Source organism: Zonotrichia leucophrys, chromosome 1, assembly GCF_028769735.1.
Source record: "Zonotrichia leucophrys gambelii isolate GWCS_2022_RI chromosome 1, RI_Zleu_2.0, whole genome shotgun sequence".
Lineage (NCBI taxonomy): Eukaryota > Metazoa > Chordata > Aves > Passeriformes > Passerellidae > Zonotrichia > Zonotrichia leucophrys.
In genome coordinates, this window is record NC_088169.1 from 28922655 (window position 1) to 28945331 (window position 22677).

General features: G+C 38.7%; 1 protein-coding gene across 1 annotated transcript in view; it reads right to left on the bottom strand.

The window, feature by feature from the left end:
• Nucleotides 1–22677, bottom strand: part of NCK2 (NCK adaptor protein 2) — an 82965-nt gene that overhangs the window by 37347 nt on the left and 22941 nt on the right. The window contains exon 2 of the mRNA XM_064710125.1: nt 15095–15166. The gene's annotated coding sequence lies outside the window, so the exon portion shown is untranslated. The remainder of the gene's footprint in view (nt 1–15094; nt 15167–22677) is intronic.

Here is a 22677-nt window from a genome sequence, read left to right on the forward strand (position 1 = left end):
ATTGCTACAAGAAAATCTCAAAACGCAGAAGTTTAAAAAGCAAAAACAAACTGACCCAAATTATTACCAGTTGTTATAATTATAACCTTTGTTTTAACTAGTAAATCCCTTTGCATGCTTTGTTACTTGAGCTATTTGCTGGTGCTTGGACAAATAAGAAATGGAACACAAAGACCACTTTGTCTAACTGCTTAACACTTTAATACTTCATATAATGTGTGTCAACTCATCCCAAGAGACACATTTCTTTGGAAAGAGGTCACTGCATCAGACTACTCTCTCTCTTTTTTATAGGAAGTTAACTAAATAGATGTAGTGAACAAGCATTCATCACCCAGCTATGTGGTTCTGAGGTGTCAAACCCATACCTGAGCAAAAACACCCCCCACATCCAGGCAACCTAAAATAGTTGACTGTTTTAGCACAAGCTTGACAATTAATTTGGGGGATTTCACTATTAGGTCTCATTAGGATGCATTGATTACGGAACTAAAAGTGATAGCTGAGTAAGTGCAAGTAATTATTATCTAATTTACTTTGATGTGCAAACTGAAGACACAGTCACAATCAATAGATGCTGCTGTCTGTATTTTAGGGGGTCAGTTTTCCAAAGCTGAAAACAAAGATGAGTGGAAGGCTGTAAAAAATAAATGTGGACAAAGATGTAAATAAATTCATCCACTGCAAAGGAGAAATGTTCTATTACAATTTGCAACCTACTCTCACAATTTAGCATTTACCAAAGAAGAACTGGTTAAAAAAATTATCTCTTAAAAAAGTGAAATAAAAAGCTCTAGAGGTTTTCTGTGTCCCCTCACCCTGGTCCTTTCCATGAAAAGGAAAAAACTGACAGCAATAAGCTCAAGTCCAGAAATGCACACTGAAAGTACTGAAAGAAGTAAAATTCAGCTCATCAAGAACTATAAAAAAGGAATTAAAACTGCCTTGGAATAATTTAAATATTAGCAAAAGTATAAGTACAGAATTAGATAGAATATCAAGCTGACTGCACATGATGCAGGAAAAAAAGGTTTAATACTTATTTCTACATATGGGATTAATTTTCAGAGACAACCATTTTCTTCTTTGTCATTAACTAGCACATAAAAGTAATAAGAAAAATTAGAACACTTTTAAGATATCAGAAACATCCACAAAGCTATTACAGCTTAAGCTATTCCCTAAATTTCTTTTCTCCACTTCTTTTGATATCCTGCTTTAGGTCTACCCATCCACCCAAGCTGGACAGATTTATCAATCAGCTGAGGGATAGCCCCAGCCATAATGCAGGAGTGACCCAAAGGCAGGCTCAGTAGGTGCCGTGAGCTTTCCTGGCAGCACTGAGACATTTGTTCTAAAGCACAAAAAATGCTTGGTTTCCTTTCAAGTCGCTTAGGGGTAAAAAAAAATAAAATAAAAAAAAAATAAAACAATCAGAAAGGCATAATTATAAAAGAAAGGGTGAGGGTGATCCAGGCTGGTGCAACACTTAATGGCACCAGAGGTGCTACAGCCCGTGCACCCAGGCAGGAAGCCCTGTCACAGGCCCCTTCTACAGGCACACAAAGGATGGGGCTTTTAGATTACATTTCTTGTTAACACAATCAGGTGGTGTATCTCCAAAAAAGGTGAAGGATCACTCATAATTAACCAGCAGTTGAAAGCTGTACTAACTTGACCTTGCTGCCTACACACCTCAGACCCTGTCCCCCTGGTGTGGCCAGCCACTGTTTATGGGCACAGTGGTGCGAGGGCTGGAGTTTGTTCCTGCAGCCAAATGCCTGTGACAGCTGCCAGGCAAGGTTGGCCTCTCCTGGCCCCACAAGAGATCTGATAAGCCAATCTCTAATACAGCTGCAGCTACACACCGCACCTTGTATCTCGCATTGCAGAACAACTGAAAACAGGAAACCTCAAGAATAGTTTAGTGGTAACGAATTTCTGCACAGCTTCAATAGAGCACAGAGCTTAAACACTTTTTTTTTGTCTTCTAAGTGGCTTAGGAGTCTTTTAAAAAGGCTGACAAAGAAATAAAGGAGAATATATGTTAGAAACACCCAGAAATACATCTTTTCTGCTAAGGAGTCAGTACAGCATTTTACCATTCAACAAAAACAAAATCTTTGTGTGTTTATCTAACAATGTATAAAAAGATGTTAGTAAGAAAATTTCTCATCCAAAGTTTTCATGATGTCTATCACAGGAATGAGTCTGCTCAGGTGAAATAAGCAAGCAGGACTGCTTCAAATGTAAACTCCACATTTAAGGAAAATGAATAGTGTTAAACAAAAAGGTTGCATCTCCTGAGCAAGACCCACTTATGTTTTGCTTGCAGTCCAGATTCTTAGTGATTCAATATCTGATGGTTGTAGGTTTTTCCTGCTCTCTAAGCTCCACTTCAGCAGGAAGGTGTAGCACAAGTGTCTGTTGTACAAAGACTGGTGGAGATGCCCTCAAAAGGAGGAGCTGCCAAGCACAATGAGGGCAGTGAGGGCAATTTTCCAGCTCACATTTTTCTTCCTTTCTTGAAAGCCAAAGTCACCTCACAGTCACAGCTGCCCACTGTTCAGACTAATACAGATTCATAATTTGAGGCACACAATGTCAAAAGCTGCAAGAAGAAACAAAACACAAGACTCTGGAAAATATCAAATAGGAATAAAATTGCTAATGGTTACGTGAGAACGCGGCTTCACCAAATGCAAGTCTTACCTGAACAACTTGATGGAGTGACTACAACTGTGGATAAGGGAAAGGATACAGATGTTGTCTGTACACAGTCCCTCACAACACCCTTCCTTCTTTCTACATTGGCGAGATATGGATTTGATGCATAGATTACTCAGTGGATGAGGAATTGGCTCAATGTCACATCCAGAGGGCATTTGGACATTGATCAATGGCTCAGTGTCTAGACAGAGATCAGAGGCAAGTGGAGTCCATACTGGGATCAGCACTGTTCAATGTCTTCATCAGAGACACAGATGGGGGAATTGAGCGCATCCTCAGCAAGTCTACATATGACACCAAACTACGGCTGACAAAACAGAGGGACAAGGACAAGCTCAAGAACTGGGCCCATGCTCACCTGAGGAGGTTCACAAGGGCCAAGTACAAGGTACTATGCCTGAGTCAGGGCCACTCCATATCAGTACAGGCTGGGGAATGCAGGGATTGAGAGCGACCCTATAGAGAAGGACTGTGGAGCATTGGTAGATGAAAGCCTGGACATGATGCAGCAATGTCTACTTGCAGCCCAGAAATCCAACTGCATCTTGGGCTGTATCGAAAGCAGCACAACCAGCAGGTCAAAGGTGAGGGTGATCCAGGCTGGTGCAACACTTAATGGCACCAGAGGTGTTCTGCCCCTTGAGTCTGCTGTAGTGAGACCCCACCCAGAATACTGCATCCAGATCCGGGGCCCTCAGCACAGAAAGACCTGTTGGAGCAGGTCCAGAGGAGGGCCACCAAGATGATCAGTGGGCTCGAGCACCTCTTCTGTGAAGACAAGCTCAGAGAGTTGGGGTTGCTCAGCCTGGAGAAGAGATGACCTTATAGAATCTTCTAGTGCATAAAGAGGGCCTACGAGAAAGATGGGGACAGACATTTTAGCATGGCCTATTGGAACAGGACAAGGGGCAATGGTTTCACACTAAAAGACAGTAGATTTACACTAGATATAAGAAAGAGTACTTTTTTTTTACTATGAGAGTGGTGAAACACTGGAACAGGTAGCCCAGAGGTGAGGTAGATGCTCCATCCCTGAAAATATTCAAGGTCAGATTAGAAACGGTTCTGAGCAGCCTGATCTACGTGAAGATGTCTCTTCTCACTGCAGGAGGGGGTGGACTAGATGATCTTTAGAGGTCCCTTCCATCCCTAAATATTCTATGAAAACTAACAGACAGTTTGGGCTGCTAACTTCTCTGGTGGTACAAAGAGAAAGCCATCCAGACTGTTATGAGGCAGGCTGCTGCAACATCAGAACACAAATCTAAGTTCTGGCCTACTAATCATGCAATGCCACTCTAATTTTATGCACTCTTGTTTTATGTCATGACTTTCACACAAGCTAACCCTCCCAGTTCAGTATTTTTTTAAGATTTTCATTAGTAATACTGCTATACCACAAAATTTCCTCATCTGGTGCAGTTCAAGAAACAAATGCTTAATCAATGCAGACTTTAAAACATATAATACTAAGTATAATCTTTTCTATTTATGTGATAAGTGCTCTGCTGTTTCAGGATGCTGAGTTTTTTAAAGTCTTTTGATGTTTTACTTGAAAAGGATATTTCTATAGCCTTTTTTAGAACAGTATGACTGTTATAAAGTAGGCAGTGTTCGTTTTCAGCTTCTGAAAGATGATTTAAATTTAAAGTTCTATTTCAAAGGGCAAAAAGCTGGTATTCTACAGGAACAAGTTTCTATTGTAACAGCTCATGTTACAGTTACACAGTACTAGCTACAAGCATTATAACTTACCTATGCTTAGAAGATAAATAGCAATAGTAACAGAAATTAAGGAGAAAACACTTCATCATGTCTTTAACTAAGCTTAGTATAGTCACCAACAGACAGAGCAAAGGGCTTGTGAGAAAAATCTAGCTCAAATCTTCCCATAAATGTGGGATGACAACCTTAAGGGATTAAGAAAACCAAACAAACATGTTCCAGTTTGTTTGGGATGTGTGATGTTTTTAAGAAATGTGTATCTGTATGTCATTCAGAAAATAGGACAAAGATGAACAGACAGTACTGGCAACCTCCTAGAGACCAAGCAAAAAACCCAAAAAACAAGAGGGTTTTTACAGTAAGATGAATTTTACTGTTTCATCCCTGACTGTATTTTTGGAAGAAGGTATTTCCTTCCATCTCGAAGACTGTACATCTTTCCATGCCCTTTTATCACATACTCACCAGAAAACACAGGGAATGTGAACTGACATCTTTGCTGATTTTAATTTGTTGAAAGATGAGAAGAAAAAAAAAAAAGTCTGAATATAAAGCAACTCCAGCAACAGACAGTTGGCTAATATCCCATTTCTTGGCCAGCCCTTCCTCCAGCCTTTGCCCTCCCTGTGCTTGTGCCATCTGCCCTCAGGCTCCCTTTCCTGCACCTGCTGCTGGCAATCCCCAGCAGCAGGCAGGGCTCAGGCAAGTACAGGCAGCAGCTGCAAGGCTTTTTTCTGCCTCCGTCAGCAGCTTAATGCAAATGCAGTGACTGTGAATGACCCAACCTGCGGTGACTTTTTCCACTATTAGTGCAAAAAGTCTTCCTGCTTTATTTTGAAGGCAACCAAGAGCAATGGTACATTCTAGACAGTGGTGGGAATACCCAGACTGTGCAGAGAGTGTATCTTCAGACCTTTTGACTACAGACAACATGAGACAAACAGAAGTGGCAGCTTTTTTGGCCCATTTTTCTTGGCTGCAGAGTAAACACACCAAAATCTCAGACTGCCTCACATTTAGATATAGCAAGAGGGCCAGAAAAAGAGCATTGGCTTATCTTTTCCTGAATTCTTTTAAAAGCAGTTCCAGAAAAAATGATGCAGTTAATAAACTCTGCAGCCCCAAAGAAAACTTTTGGAAAGGAGACCTCATCTCACCTCTAAATCAACAGCAATGATTAATGACCATATCTCTGCACTGGTTTATGGGTGTTTCAGTGCTTCTACAAAGTCAGAGACGCAGACTAGCTTAATGTTTGTTGCTGTTGCACTGGATGGCTCCCTCTCCACTTCTCCCGGCAGACAGCATTTAAGTTCCCCTCTCTATTCAGAAACACATGAAACAAAAAACAAACAAGATAAAAGAGAAGGGAAAGTCCAGGAAGAATAAAACATACCTTAGGTGTCTACATAAGAAAATTACAAACCATTTCACACCTAACAAGCTCTCCCCAGCTCTTTACAAAAACAGAGTAGGAGGGAGCCAAGCACACAAGGTCAGAAAAAAAGTCCAGACGCTCTACTGAGAGGACATTTAGGTAAACTTAGCTATGTGACAGACTGGTGATCCATGCTCTGTGAAAGAAGAAATTAAGTATACTCCTGTTCACAGACTTTCATCCTTACTATCAGTAAACCTTTCTTCTCAAAATTAAACCAGCCAGCCACTCAGGACATGGTGAACACCATGAGATTTTATAAAGGAGACATCCTTGAATTTCTTTCAAGATTCCAAATAATAAACTGTTTGAAAGATTTGCTTCCACTGCTGCTTCTTTTCCCATAGCTCAAACATTCAATGGTCTGTAGGAGTTATACTTCACTGGAAGCATTAGTACATTTCTGTATTGTATAAACAAAAAACAGTCCTCAGACATAAGAAGTTTAACCTTGATCTCACACAGAAGGACAAAGCTCAGAATCACTGTGGATTGCTACGTTTTACTGCTAATCCCTTGAAACACCGCTACCTACTTTTCAAGGGATTTCACTTTAAACTGTCTATAAAATGCTGAAAATAAAACTGAACTGCTGACCTTCTGTTCCCCAATGGAAAAATCATATATTCACTTTTTAACTAGAAAGAAGAAGAGATGTTTGTTCAGTTCAAAAACCCATTTATTTCCAAAGTTTTTAAAGGGGAAAAATAAATAATATATTGGCCATTCCTAGACAACATTCACTCTATAGTCTTAAGCAATTTATCATTTGCTTTTCTAAAAATTGCCCCATCAATCTACCTCATAACAGTAGGAAAATGAGAAAACTATTTTGTTATAACAATTTTAAGCTTGCTAGTCCACAGAGTACTAATTAATTTAAAGGTCCTGTAAATCTTGGCAAGCAGAGACTCTGCTCCTATAAACTTTCCAGTTTACTGCCATTTTGAATGCCAAATAAATTCTTAGATTCCTGGGTTTTCTTTACTGGTCACCTGGACCAAAATTTTTACCCAATATTAAAGGGTGCATGTAGAAGTGGGGAAAAAAAAAGGATACTCCTCAATTTAAATCTCAAGACAAAGTTCCAAAGCTGAATTGTGGTTAATGAACACTTATTTCTCATATCTAGGAGAGTTTCTCAGGCAGAAATCTACTTTCTAGAAGCAAGGTTTTTGAATGGTATAGGTAAAAATAATCACTGGACATAAGATATCATTCTTGATTCTGTGCTTATGGATGTAACTAAAGAAGCAGCTTGAAAGATGCAGTGTCAGATTTCATTAAGAGACAGCTAACACTATTAAATTTATTCCTGTATAAATCTGTACATCTTCCTGAAAATGACTGGAACACGAGATAGTTACTCAGGAAGCTATGCTTTTAATTTCCTGATAGGACATGCACCCAGTGAAAGCACAATTTAAATAAGAAACACTCCTGGATCTTTTATGAGATGCGAGTGAATGCTGCAGCTTCACGAGTCTTTCGTCAGTCATGCTGACTGCTGTGCTAATCAAGAAAGTGTAAGCCTAGGCAAGAAATGGCAATCCCAGTCTCCCCTTAAAATTACTTTTTCTTCCATCTAACAGCACTTCAGAGTCAGTACAAGGAATCCTCTCACTGCTACCAAAGCACAGATGCAGAGAAAACACTATCCCTCAAACTTTCCTAAACAAACAGGTTCAAAATGACTTGTCCAATAACTTTGAAAGAATGCTGTAAATTTAAAACCAAGACCAAATTTTTGGTCTGGATTGTTGGTAGCATTCATTTCTTTCAATCCAATTATTTCTTGAATATCTTCCTTCAGTTTAAATGAGGACCTCTTCCAAAAACTTGTACTTGTGAGTGCTCTGCTACACAATTACAACAGCTAGCTATTGCTAATTCCTCAGTTGATGGAGAGGGACACAAAGCCAAGACAGAAACACCTTTCAGAGAAGAGGGAAGAGGATGAAAGAGGATTTTCTAAAACCCTTCTTCTAAAACCCCAGGAGTGCTCCAGAGAACACATGCTTCTGTAAGTACGTTAGGAGGATGCTCCTTATTCTGAGCTCTTATGTTGCAGTTCAGGTGCCAGCTGCTCTAAGACGGCTTACAGACAATCTCAAAACTTGTTCCACTGCTATTAGCCCAACACAATTTTCCACTGCACCAGATCTGCTGCTCAAAAGGATAAGCTTTTGAAAGTAAATTTTCACTGGAGGAATATCTGACTTTTTCCACAGAAACAGTTACCCAAAAGCAAAAATAAGCAATTAGAAAAGTCTACATTTATAAGAGCAAAATATACATTCAAGAGAGACAAACACTGCCTTGTGATGCCGGACTGTCATCCTCCTTCATTCCTACTCTCACCTTCAGTGCTTGAACAAAATGGAGTACTACCAAATGCCTTTATATCTCTTCCTATTATTTTTATCTTCTGTCAAATTTCTCCAAAGCTTGCTTTTCCTGAATAAAACCTCCCTGCAATAACTTGGTTCAAAATTAAACATTTGGTTTTGGCTGCTACATCACATTCCCTTTCACCCAGAAATGCTATGTACTCTTGCACTGATGAGACATTCTACCCTCACACGCTCCCAGACACATTTTCTTCCCTGTTCCTGCCAGATAACAATAAAATGCATCAACAAAAATGAAAGGGATATAATAGCAGCCACATGATTTCCAAACATGGACAGAGATTGTGAGGATTAGCATCTGTACAAGAACAAAGATTAAATAAAGGAAAAGACAGGTTCAAAACCACAGGTCTGAAATGTGGACCTTTAACCACAGAGTTCTTGTTCCTTCTAGATTAGTACAAATTAAAAAATTTATACTGCTACTGATTTTCAATAAAAATGACTATGCCATTGCTCTCAAACACCTTTTCAGCTGGAAGCCATACAAAATACTACAGTAATACAAGATGCTGTCAAGTGCTAAGCATTACTTGTAGTCAATATCCAAAAGTGACAGACCACAACCCTGTTAAAAGTAACGGCACAACAAAAGCAGGCAATTTCTTCATTATCTAACTCAGACATCATTCAAACAAGACAACAGTGTTACCAAATCTGGATCAACCCTCAAGGAAAGGCGTTCTGACAAAAACCAACACACAAATACTGGAAGCTGTAGCACAGTGCATTAACAGAGCAGCAGGTTACAACCCCATGATTAAACAAAAATAAGAGCCAGTATGTAAAAAATCACAATCACCTCAAGGTAACAGAGAATAAAATTGAATGTAGAAAAAATAGAGGAAAAAAATAATAGGAACAAGTAAGAAGATATACTCATCCCTTCCTTCTCTGCACCCCAGGAAGAACTTATAGAAGAGACATCCCTTTTCCTTTCCTCTACTATACAATCCCTGACTGTTTCAAGTGAGTAATACCAAGCATTTTTACTTTATTTGTTCTTTAGCTTCTTGCAAAATAAAGTCTGAGGAACAGGTCTTGGTCTGTATTGTTATTTGAGTTCAAAAAATTCCACTTTGAAACCAAATTATAGTCTGTAAAGCTAAGCAGCACTACATAATTTTATCAATTATTGTCCTCAGTTTTGTTTCTCTTATTTTCAAGAATTTTTCAGGATTAGTTAGGGTATTGACTCAGGATGTGGAAATTCCAAAATGCCCAGCCACCCACCTACAGGCCAGAATCTTTAGCTGACCAGTGACCTACTTTGTGCTGTCCTTTTTCTCCCCTTGTCCTAAACCCCAGGCAGGAAGCAGGTCACAACAACCATCAGGCTTAAGATCTCACTGCCACCACTTTTTTTCCTGAGGAATACAAAGCAGCAGTTGCTCTTCAGATAATGGACATAAGCCCAGCACACAAATGGGACACCTCCATTTTGGCGACATAATGTGTGAGCAGTCACATGGAAGAAGACTTACAACTCACGACTTCCTGAAGTTTCAGTAGCTCACTGCAGTCAGAAAGTATGTTACAGCAGCCATGCATCCAAAGAGTGCCTGAAGTGCAAGTCAGCAGCTGAGACTGCCAGCTTCCATCATCACTTTGACAGTAAATTCAAATTCTATGGAGCACAATTGTCAAAGCCTTGCTTATGAGGTAGTTTCAAAATCAATTTTAAAAACACAAATACAAGTTTTGTAGTTCTAGTCCAAACATTCAAGCAAACTCATGCATGTCAACACTCGTTCATTTTGAGATAAATGTTTCCCATCCCCGCGCATCCTGACTTCACCAGCCCTCTACCCAGTAATAATGGAACAGACCTTTCCAGATCCCATGCAAATCTAAGGCTGGCAGAAAATACCATTCAGTAATCTTCAGGGAGAACTAAGCAAGGAAAACTAATACTCTGACTGTTTAATCTTGAAAAGCAAATTCAGAGATCAAATATAAAGAGAAGTCTAACCCTCATTCAACAGCATTTTTGGGGCTGGTATGTGATAACCTGAGAACTAATGGTATGAGACAACTGAGCTTATCAGGGAATGTGCTAAGAGCTGTGGATTTTGGTGCAAGACAGAGAATTCAAAATCACCCTCTTGGGAAAATTTGGATCCCTCAACACCCTGACGCTTCAGGGAAATAATCTCTCTGACATCACCTGCTGTAGCTGCTTGCATAAGGCACATTTCTAGCTCATATATATGAACACGTCTGATGGTATTGAACATTTAAAAAAAAAATCAGGCTACTGGTAGATTTTAAATATTAATAGGAAAAAGTGGAACAAGCAGTCACAAGGAAATGGTGTGATACAAAACCTCAAGGACCCAAACCAGTAAGGAAAAGAACAGTCTGAGTGGCAACAACAGTACCTGGAAGGATTATGCATAAAGCTGCTGAATGAAAAATCAGGAGAAGGATCATTTAAAAGAAAGGTGGGGGGATAAAAGAGAGGATGGAGCAGGTAGAAAATAGGCTACACCAAGGCTCTACTGCCGGGAACAACTAAGCAGCTGACACAAACAACAGCCTCCAAAATAAGGAGGGATGAGGGCTGCAGGCGATCCAGGAAACAAAAGGGTGTGAAAAGACAGCACAAAGGAAAGTGGGGCTTCAGTCCACAAGACGGCAAGGAGCCTGGGATGTCTTAAAGTAAGGCTCTCAAACATCAAATCAGGGAAAGGAAAAAAGAACTGTAAAAGGTTTGCATCTGTATGCATGGTATTCTGTGCTTTGCATTGCTACTGGCTCAAAAAATAAACAACAGGACAAGCTCATTTTCTCAGTTCTCTCTGCTTAGTACAATTGAAGCTCTGTTACTACAGTGCAAACAGTAATTGTAATCTAAGATTAATTAGCCAAATTATTAGAAACGGAATTCCACAAGAAATATACCACACTAGCTTTTAAATATTCCTCCCTTCTGTGAAATTCACCAACTTCAACATCCAGATGACACACCAAACTATTTGGCTAAGAAAAACTGACAAGCTGGATGACAAGACAAAGCCCACATTGGCTATCATATACCAAAACTACTTCCATCCTTAAAGAAATGTGGTAATTGTTATATTTTTACTTAAATTAATTTTCCTGCATTGATGAAAGCTGAACAGTGTTCTCTGATAAGGAATCCATATGGACTGCAGTTAAAGCACATTGCAAAAGACATTTGTAGGCTGTTACAGGTACTGCTGATACCTACAAACATGAGTTGCACCTGAAACTATCAGAACTGGAAAAATATAGACAACTGATTCTTAACTTTCATATTATTACTAAATTAAAACATGCCCCTAGTTCAAGTGAAGAGCTACAATTACTACCAAGAGAAACAAGAAAAAAATGTAAGAAAGAAAAATCTAAAAAAATAAATACTAAAATAATGTAATTTAGGTAAGATCAATTTATTTGAAGTGCATACCTGAGGTAATGGAAGTGTAACAGTGGGCTGAAAGTGTTCTTCCCCACCATCTCAATTATAGGTTAGAAAGTATTATGCCACTCGCATAACATAACAAGCAGTATTCTATAAATTCATTTACTGTACTAAATGTCTGTAAATATATTTAAGTAACACTGAAGTTGCATTCAAAGTCTTACAATCACTTTGGGCACCTGAGATAATTGGCATAATTACAGGAATATTTTTTTAAGAGAAAGGAATCCAGACATCCACTCAGCACATACCTTTCATTCTCTTCGTAACTGTAAGAATCAAAGTTTCCCACAACTAACTCATATGAAACACTGAGAATAGGTATCGTTTTCCTTGGGTTAAAAAATATCCAAAATCAACAACTACAAACATGCTGAATCACAGAAAAAGACCAAGAAGTATTCTGATACAGTATCACAAACAGCTCCCACAAGTAGAAATGTCTGTGGTGCTTCTTCCTCTCAAACAGAGGAGGAGGCTCAATCAGTCAGAAGCTTTGTGCAGGTCCCCAGTCTCAAAATGTGAGGAGCTCATCTCTATCATGGTTGCTCTGAGAATCTTTACAGACAAGGATTTCTGTTCTATGTGTGGTACTGCAGCCTTTGACAAATCTGCTGAGTATGAAGACATTGATAACTTTGTTCATACCAGTTTGATTCTCATCTAACAATCTCCCTCTCATATACAGAGGTAACTCTAAAGAACCAATCCTTCCATACGAGTGGATCAAGTGTCAAAAAATCACAGAACATTTCCCAAAGGATTTTAATCTAAAATACAAAATGCTCAATGCGCATATCAATACTGAAATCATTTTTTAAAATATTTTGTTGTGAAAATACAACATAAGATCTTGGTTTTGATTCTATTACTGCAAGTGAATCAGGGACAAGTTCACAAGTACAGAATACCACTACATAAAATATGATGTTAGAGGAGAGGGAGAGGAAAGCAAACAACTGAAAAAAGCCAGCTTGCCCAGCTACATAAAAGCCACCCGGCAGACCTTGATAACCACAACAAAATCCTCTAAGGATACATGATTGCCTGCAGTTTGGTGAAGTTTAAGTGTTTGGAGCGTAATTTCTGAAAATTTACTTTGTTGCCAATTTCATTTCCTTTTCAAAGGGCAAAAGGTGTACTATATCCTGGTTCAACAAAGCATTACATAAGTAGGCTTTACTGAACTTAGACCTACACATTCATTTCCCTTTGGGAACATCAGAATGCTCCAGGTTTTGCAGATTCACATATTTACCAAGCTGAATACAGTCCAGCAGAAACAAGCACACAAATGATGGAAAAAGGCACAAAATATTAATACAGTTAGATTTAATTTTGTTACTGAAATTGAGTGTGGTCCAATCAAACACAGTGAATATCCCGAGTACTCATTCTTCAATATGAAAGGAGAAAAAAAAAGATACAAAAGGAGAGACACTCCTTGCACACCCCACCAAATGACATGTCCAGGTAGTTCTTCCTCAACTCCTTTCAGTGAGCTGTTATCTATTTACTGCCTCTTGACAAAACACATAAAACTTTCACCTGATGTAAAGAACTCCACTTTGGGCATGTTTGGTTACCCTTCACATTTACTGGATTAAAGAGTAAAAGAAGAATTGCTCAATATGCTCTATATCACAGCAACTAGCTCAAGAAATAAAGATGACTAAGTACATAACCAGGACTTCAGACACCTATTTCCTTTAAGTGAGCAGTGGAGTATTTTTAAAATTATTTTCACTTAATATTTAACTTAAAACTATTATAAAAAAGGACAAATAAGAGATTCCAAAGATAAAACTCTGTGTTTTACATTACACATTTGAAATAAATACATAATGTAGTCCATAGCCAAAAACATACTGGCTTAATTTCGAGAAGAAATTATTGCAGAAAAATAATTTTACAATGACTAAGCCAAAAGCTTGATTAATCATTTGCTTTAGGATTGTGTTTTTATTTTGTTTTCACATTTACAGTTCTTTCAAGAATATTTTGACTTTGCTACTTATAAATCATAGAAAAATTATTAAAGAAAACTAATTCAAAAGGTTTCTTACTATCAGTCTTTAAACACCTAAGTGTTCAAGGTTACACTGATCTGTTAGAAAAGCCAGGGTTACAAATTTTTTCCAGTACATTTAAGGACATATGTCAGATAATTTGAAAATATAGAGCAAAAGCCCACTATCTCAGCATTACTTAGAATTTCCTTTTCAGTTTAAAGGAAAATCAATCATTTGCAAAAGCATACGGAGACAAAATAGTTAAGACTGGATTGCATTTTTAATTCTAAGTGATTCACCTTAGTTTTACTGAATAAATAAATCTAAATTCAACATCTCATAACAATAAATTAAGTATTTAATAGAACTCACAGCAAATATCAAGGCACACAACAATTTAATTTATTGCTTTCCATTTATAGGTTCCAAAATGTCCATAATTGGACTTCATAACTTCCCCCTGAAGAAGGCAACTTTTTTTTAAACAGAGAATTTGAGTAAGAAGTAAGAAATCCACATGGTAAAGTACTGAATAAAGCCAAGATTCCATGCTGTGATACTACAACACTGAATGCCTATTCAGTGTTCTGCCATTTTGCTTCTATTTTTTGGTACAGCAGTAATGTTAATAAATTCCTACTAAGCCACGGAGACCAACTACAGCTATTAGAAACTGACAATAGGGTACACAAATTAAAAGAAAAAGGCCAGCCAAACCCTATCACAAAAATATGTCCTACAGCAACATCAGCTTCATTAGATTATTTCAGGTCCTCAGTCAGCCTAAGAAGATGTTCTCTATTTACTAAATGCAATTCTCTTCTGCTCTCACACAAAACATGAAAACCTTCTTTACACCCAATACTTTCAACACTTTCAAAGCTATTACTTAGTTTTTAGAATTCAACCAAAGAATAATACAAAGCCTGCCCTGCCATGGTTTATGGATGACTGCTTCTCCTCCATACTTCCCACACCATCATGTTGTGCTTTCAGGCAGCACCTTCAGGGGAAAATATCCCAAGTCAAAACAGAGAGTAGCAGGATACAACAGTCATAAAACAGTGGAAGCAATATCTAGTTCTCAATTAACATTCTGAACCTATCACTTTTTCTTGGATTTTTTTTTTTCTGAATATAAGAACTAGAACCAATTTGCCCCAGATCATGGACAGAAAAAGACAGGCTATTTAATAATTCATCCAGCAGTTGAAAAATTCGAAAAAATCACAACTACACTGTTATTACATAAAAGCCAAAACCATGCAATACCTCTAGTTCACTTGTTACCTTAAGTTATGAAAATAACCACCAGACTTGAACCACTCACCTTTGACACACTGTTAAAAGGATCCAGGCAGTGAAAGGCAGGACTCTCCAACAAAGTTCTATACACCACCACCTGAAACAACAAACATGTACTTTAGTTCTAGCACTAAACTTAGAACATTTCCAAATAGGTAATTCAGCTTTCAGGCTCTCAAAGCCTCCTATGAGATGCTGAAGAGCAGGCAGAATGGCTTGAACTTGATCCACCTGTTTAGCATAAACAGACCCCATCTTCATATTTAACTTCTCTCAATGAATACAAGCTGATTGTAACCCCAAACAATCCAAACTACATACAAGTTAAGCCTTCATAATACAGAGAAAAATCAATCAAGAAACAGAATTTAAAATTCAGCCTAGTTTTAGAAAGACTGTATTTTACAAAGCACCATTATTTACTGTTTCCTTCACTTTTGTATTAGTCAGTTTAACTTGACTGTACTTTCTAAGAAAAAGAAAATGTCTCTCCGTGTGGAAAAGAGGTACAGCAACAAAAGCATAGCCATGAGTTTTGTGGGGCAGTGAAGTATTTCCATCCAGAAGGCCCTCACACACACAGAGATGTGCAATTCAGCTGGATTGCTACCACATGTGGCTCGAAGCCTTCTGGCATAAGAGATGGTGACCCAATGAGAGAGCTCTGACAGTAGTGGTGAAGCTTGTCAAAGAACCACATTCAGGGAAATTCTGGCTGGATGTAAAGAAGGCACAAGTGTGGCCAAGCACAGCCACATACACCCTGTGATGCGATGGGCCTTCTTCCTGGGAGAGTCTCAAATTCTACTGAACATGGCCCCAGGTACAGCCTCAGCCTCGATAGAACATGCATGGCTTGTCCAGAGGTCCCTCCTGGCCTCCACTGTTCTGTTAAGTATTTCAAGCCACCAAAGAAACCGTTCAGAAGAGAGGTCAAAGTATTTAAACACTTGTTTCTGTTTTTTAATGACCCTTCTAACTCCACAGGATGTCTGACAAAATCAGGCTGTGTCAACCCATTAAGATCCAATTCATAAGGATGAAAAAAATTCTCAGCAACTTCTTGTGCTGCAGCCTCTATCTCATAAGGACGATGTGTTAAAATCCCTACACAACCCCTGGCCACTCCTGCACAAATGTTTCTGTTCAGTCTTTTCTGAAAAAGCTCCAAGCAGTTGTGACTCTACAAAAGCCTCCTATGAAGAAATCAACTTCAAAGGAGCAAGTCACCCAGTGATCCCATGCACGATAACGAAGTGAGGGGAGAATAAATAGTATTGACAAAGGTACTATAAATACCTTACACAAATGTTTCAAAGTGAGATTTACTCTCCCATTAATTAATAGATGGAGTAAGAGAACTACTAAAGTCACAGTTTGACAAACATTTAAACCTAAACATATTGTCAAGGGGTAAAGAACACGAGACTCCCTGACCCTCAGCTCCTGCAAGTTCACCCTTTAGTCCCCAGCAACTGCAAGAGACAACAAACTGTTGCCAGCCCTCCTGAAAAACACACAAGATTAAAAAAAAATAAATGAATAATGGAGGATGGCAAATTATGAGAAAATGTTATTCCAACAGAAGAGCCTCCTGATCCAGCTCACCACCTGAATGAAGATTTGCCTGTGAGAGCAGAAAGCAGACTCAAGGGTGACCAAACCCTTCTCCTCTTCCTGGTGATGGCTGGAATAGCTGCTGTCCCACCGGGGTTTCCAGTGTTCTGCAGACTCAGACCACAGGCAACAACGCTTTGCTGTATCAATTTTTCTAACCAATTACAGACCTTAACTGTGTTCCCACTGAGAACTGCTCTATTGAAATTGCAGGACAGATATAAAGTAAATGGGAGAGAGGCTTTAATAAATGAAGCAACATTAAAACCCCAAGGCAGAGCAGATCTACTTTCCTGCTGGCTGAATGTTTTGTAGTACGTGTTTTTCTCCTGTCAATAATACAAGGATATTTTTAATATTAAGAGCTAAAAAAGAGAAAATAAACATCTCGTTTTTTTGGTACAAGATCTTCTGAATAGTACTATCTTTCCTTGTCCTACCTCACAAATCATCTACTGCTCATTACCATCTATCACTGAAGTGCTGTACCAAGCCTCTGATTTTGCTAGGGCATTTTTGTTTTCCTTAAAGAAAAACACAATAGCTCCCTTAATTATTGCTTCCACCTTCACAAATGCACACTTGCAAATAGAACATATGTTTGAAAGTGAGCTGGAAAACAGCACTATTCATCATCAATACCTGAAAAATGAGCTGTGTATTTATTAGTCAAATAGAGAAGTACAGTTGGAAAAAAAAAAAAAAAACAGTCCAAATTTCATCTGAACGCATAAGAAAAGAATGAGTCATGTGTTTATCTCAACATAACAATGCTAACTTCCTTCTGTAGAGTGAGAATGGTTTTATTTTGGCAGCTCAATTAAAACACATTGAAAGTAGTTTGGAATGTTAATGGTGATAGTGCAAATAGTCAAAGGAAGAAGATGCACAAAAAACCACCACTCCTAACAACAGTCATATTGAAATAAAACTCTGTTAAGCTAACAGACACACAAGCACAAGATGCAGATTGGTCTCTGTCCTCTTTGGGTTCAATCCTGTTGCCTTGTGAGCCCATTTTCTATTTTTCTCATAATGAAAATCTTCACTTGGCTTTGGAAGAGCCAGAGGAAGTTTTCTGCAAGGAGTCACACTAACACTCACTTCCCCAGGGGAGAAGTCAATTTCCATCACACACCCCCACAGTCCAAAGCTTTGCCAAAACGCTGTGAATTGCCAAGTGACACAAACTCAGGATGGAAACCCACACCTCAAATATTTCAATTATATTTAAAATGTTCCTTTAGAATGTGTTCCTTGAAACAATCCTCAGTTACAGAAGTTCAGGACCTTTCTTCTCAAGGGTCAAAAAATAGTAACAGCAGTTAGGGTTTGGGACTGCCTGCCCCCAGGCAGAGTTTGCACCACACATGCAGTTTTCTGGTTCTCCTGCTAGGTCCTACTAGCCAGCAATAGAAAGAAATATTTGATAGCATAGACATTCTGGGGAATGAATTGTTAAATTTTGAGTTGAGAACAAAATTATTTTGAATCACCTTCAAAAGCCTTGCAGCACACTGGACTTAGCGTTCACCCGAAAGACAAACTGGCGCAACATCGGAAACTCGGGAAATCAAGTCAACAACTTTTTTTTGGAAGTCAGCAAAGCAAACAGAGGCACAGAGATGGGCATGGGCATACTCCCGTGGTATCCCCAGTGCCCATCACTTCTGGACAATTTAGCACCATGTCCATTTGCCACGCCTCACTCAATGCATCTACTGTTGGAGCAACGTCAGCCCTGCTGCATGTGAAACGCCAGGGCTCCTTAGCACTCCTGAGTCTCCCCACACCCTACACTTCCCCTGAGGCCCAGAGCAGAGGAACAGAACACTATGACAAGGAATAGGAATGGCAGAGTATAGAAACTGGATGAACATGGGATTACAAACGCACAAAGCAAAAAGACAAATTTATCTGTCTTCAACAGTAACTTTAGTCACTCATTTGCTTTCTAAATCAAGGTCTTCCAAATACAAGGACTATAAAGGTTCCACAGTAAAAAGCCTCTGTCAATAGTCAGAAATAAGAGTTTGAATTTGATGTTTGGAAACGAGTACCAGAAGGTAAATATCAATAACATCTAACATAAGAACATTATTATAAAGGTTACTATCTCACAGAATAAATTAGTGGTCTTACAATGATTACATTATATGAAACATCCACAGTTATTAACCACCTCTCCTTTCACTAATAGCTCTAATGTGCCCCATTTTCTTTATCTCCATGGCTAAAATCCAGATTCAGCCTTACAGCAACAATTTCCATGACAATTCTCTCAGGCTCTCTTCCCAATACCCAACCACCTCCTATTTAAATTCTGACATGAAATTGCTAAAATAATCTCTTTGATACTTAATATGCTAATACACAAGAATGATCTGACCATAAACCTGTACTGCACAGAGTGGGAATTTTAACTCCAATTGACATATTACTGGTGACCTTCTGGAGAACAAATGAAAAGCATCACATTAATACAAATTCTCCTGTGGAGAAGATCAAGTTGGCAATCTGCCAGTTCATTACACCATCTAGCTTCACTCCAACATTAAATATTGCCTTCCTTTGTAATTGACTGAAATATACTGGAGCAATTGCAGGTAACCACTTTGGGCTATTAAAGTATTCCATTAAGACTTCTCCATTAGGCAGATATTTCAAAAGAAGTTACATTAAAATAGGCTATGTTCAAAATATTTTAACTATGCAGACAATTGGGCAAGCACGATCCAGTTCCATGGAGCAGCAGACAGATCAGCCTAAGCACTCAAAAGCTCAGTGCCTGAATTTGCTTAAAGGGAAAAGAAACCCAACAAGTTTTTTAATACTCTAGTATACTCTTTGTATTTTAAACCTCCTAGTCATATACATTTCTCAAAACTCACTTAATATTACCTTTTTCTACAGCTAAGGAAAAGGGTTATGTTAAAATAGTAATACACTTTCAGAGTCAGTAGGAAACACGGAGAAAAGAAAAAGGAAAATTGAATTTACATCATATTTCAGGTTTCAAAAAGGCAGCAAATTAAAACACTGCATTACGATGTGTAGAACATTAAAAAAAAAAACCACAAAAGAGTTAAAATCCTTTCATACCATATAGTCTGTACAACTAAGCTTTTCTTCTCTAAAAACTGTGGTTCTCTAACAGTGAGGAAGCAAGTGAAATGAGGCACAAGAAAAGGTTCGCTGCCTTGCTTGCAGAAAAGACTGTGAGATACTTAAAACACTGGGAAATATTTGAGCTCGTATGCCAGCTATAAAAATGGGACTAGCCCTTGAACCAAAGACAGATTTCTGTGTTTAAATGGCCTCTTTTAGGCAGTCCAGGTTTGGAGACATCACCAGAGGTTGCACAGGTTACCCTAAGAAATTCATGTTTCTATTGAACAGCACACAGGCAGGAGGTTGTGCATCTTCTCTGTGCTCCTGCCTGGATGGAAGAGCTGCCGTGCACCTCTGGCCATGCTGTCTGTATCGAAGAGAAAGCAGTTAGACACGTATCATTGGTCCTTCAAACAACTCTTTCTTCTTTAAATAAACATATACTTGGGGGGGAATAGGAAGAGAAATGCAGCTAGAGAAAATATGCATGGCTCACACTTTAATCACACATAATTAAAGAATCTACGCTGACTTGTATTCTCACGTAACTCCTGCAGTAAAATGCGTATTCTCTGGAGTACGCATTTCCAAAAAAACAAGAATATTTTTTGACATATATTTGCACAACCACCTGATATACTCATGACACAAGTAGTTGGTAGTTTAAATAAAATCAGTATTTAAAATAAATACTGTCTTTCAAAACCTAGCTGCCATTGCAAGCTTCCTATTTATTGTATGTCTATCCTCCAATCACTTGCATGACTAGCATCTTTTCAAACTGGAAAGGAATGAGGAGGGAAACATCTGTTAGTGGATGCATCTACTGAGATTTCTACAACAAATATTGTACAAATTCACATTATTTTAAGAGAAATCACATGCTTTTTACATTCTCTAGCACTTCCCCCAAAAGTCTGAGCTACTAAAAAACCTAAATACTGATAACAAATTACTACCTAAACTCATTGCAATATGCAATTTTTAAAATTCCTGGACTAAGCAGGATTTTCTATCTTGATACCTCCTGATAATGACCTAATTCATATTTGATTATGTCGAGCTGCAAACTTCTGTAGCAGTCCCTGCATGAGAAGAACAACAAAAAAACCGATAAAGCACAGTCGAAAAATCATGAATGGGTGGCCTAAAAGCTTCCCCAACAGGAAGGCTATGAACTCTGAGAAGACATGCAATATTGCAGTCTCAAAACCAAAAAACCCCCATGACCAAAACCCCACATATCCGTTGTTCAGACCAAAAATCAAGCACCCAAATAAGTGCAAGCTGTGACCAGTTACTCTGCAAGCTGAAGGAAGCTCACAACAAAGGTGCTGTGCCAACATCATAGCTCCCAGTTTTTTAGCATTCTTATTCAAGAACTATCAGCAAAAAGAGAAGTATTCAAACTCCATTTTACATCAATCCCCTATTTTTCCTTCTTTATCTGCAGTAAGAAAACAGAGCTTGCAACCTTTCTTATTTTCTTGCTTTAAGGGTTTACAAGCTGGCTCTGTAAGGATATGGATAAACACCCCTTAAGCCCACATAGGAGAAGCAACAAAAATCTTGATTCATGCTTAGGACAGCTCTAACCACTTCAAGAACCCTTACAAATGTACGTAGAAAGACCTGCATTGCCAATTATAACTGCCACTGCTCAGCCACCAAGAATAAGGATGCTCTAGGCATTTCTGCCCAAGCAGAGTACCTGACACTGAAGACTTTGCAAGCTCTGCCCTAAGTTCTGCAAAGGCAAACTGCATCTGAAGTACTGACAGCATGAACAAGCCACTTGACTTGGACAGGACAGCAGAAAGAAGCCCAGGCTCTCTGGCCCTCAGGTGAAGAAATCTATGACAACATCAACTGAGGGAGCAAGCTGAAGAAACCTCTCTAAACCACCACCATCAAGAAGAGCAGAAAACTACTGCTTACTGAAACTTAGTATTTCATTTACAATGCCAAAAAGCACAGGGCTGAAGAATCCACATAATCAGACACTAAACTAGAATGAGTGCAATAGTAAAATTGAGGTGGGGGGAGACCAGTCAACAAAAAGTCCCTTACTGACACCAGAATAGGCTCAAATAATATCTGGTTTTAGTACTCAGTAATGCTTGGACAAAAATTATCTTCTTTGGGAGAAGCAAGGTATTTTTGCCACAGTTCACTTGTATATCAAAGGTTGTGAAAAACTGGTATTTCAGATTTTAAGTTTTTCTGAGTGTCCTCTGATAACGTAACTGATGAAAAACAACAAAGTTCAAGTTGCAATAACCTGCATAAGGTTCAAGTACAAAACTACCAAACTAGAGATTCACATCTAAGAGCCAAAGGGAACTGGAAGACAAACACATGGAACTTTGAAGTAGTTTTGCCACCTATACAGCCTGGTAGGTGGTACAGTGGCCATTCTCTTTGAACATGGCAGAACAGCAGTCCCCAAAATCTCCACGTTCATCGTGCAGAACAAAGATCCTTAGATTCATGTTGCCTTTTGGAAATAATGGCCAAGTTGCTTGGACCTCCACTTCCTAAGAACACAATCCCCGCAAAAACCTGTTTTTTCTTCCAAGTTAACCATCAGAAAAGCAGGTGAAGCAGTTTTTGCCTGAACCACGCAAAAACTCTGCTTTAGGTTGGCAACAAGAGAAGTGTTAATGCAGCTTTGGTTCCACCACAGCACACAGCAGCTCTAGCTGCAGGCTGTGCTGCTACTGGTGTTTGGAAGATAACTAGGCATTCCAGAATCTCATCATACCCAAAAAAAATTTGGCAACAGCCTATCTTCTGAAGTTTTTAGCACTGATTTTTTTCCCCTTTCATGTCTTGTACACATTTGATGGTGTCTTATTCTACTCATTTTAATCACAGCAG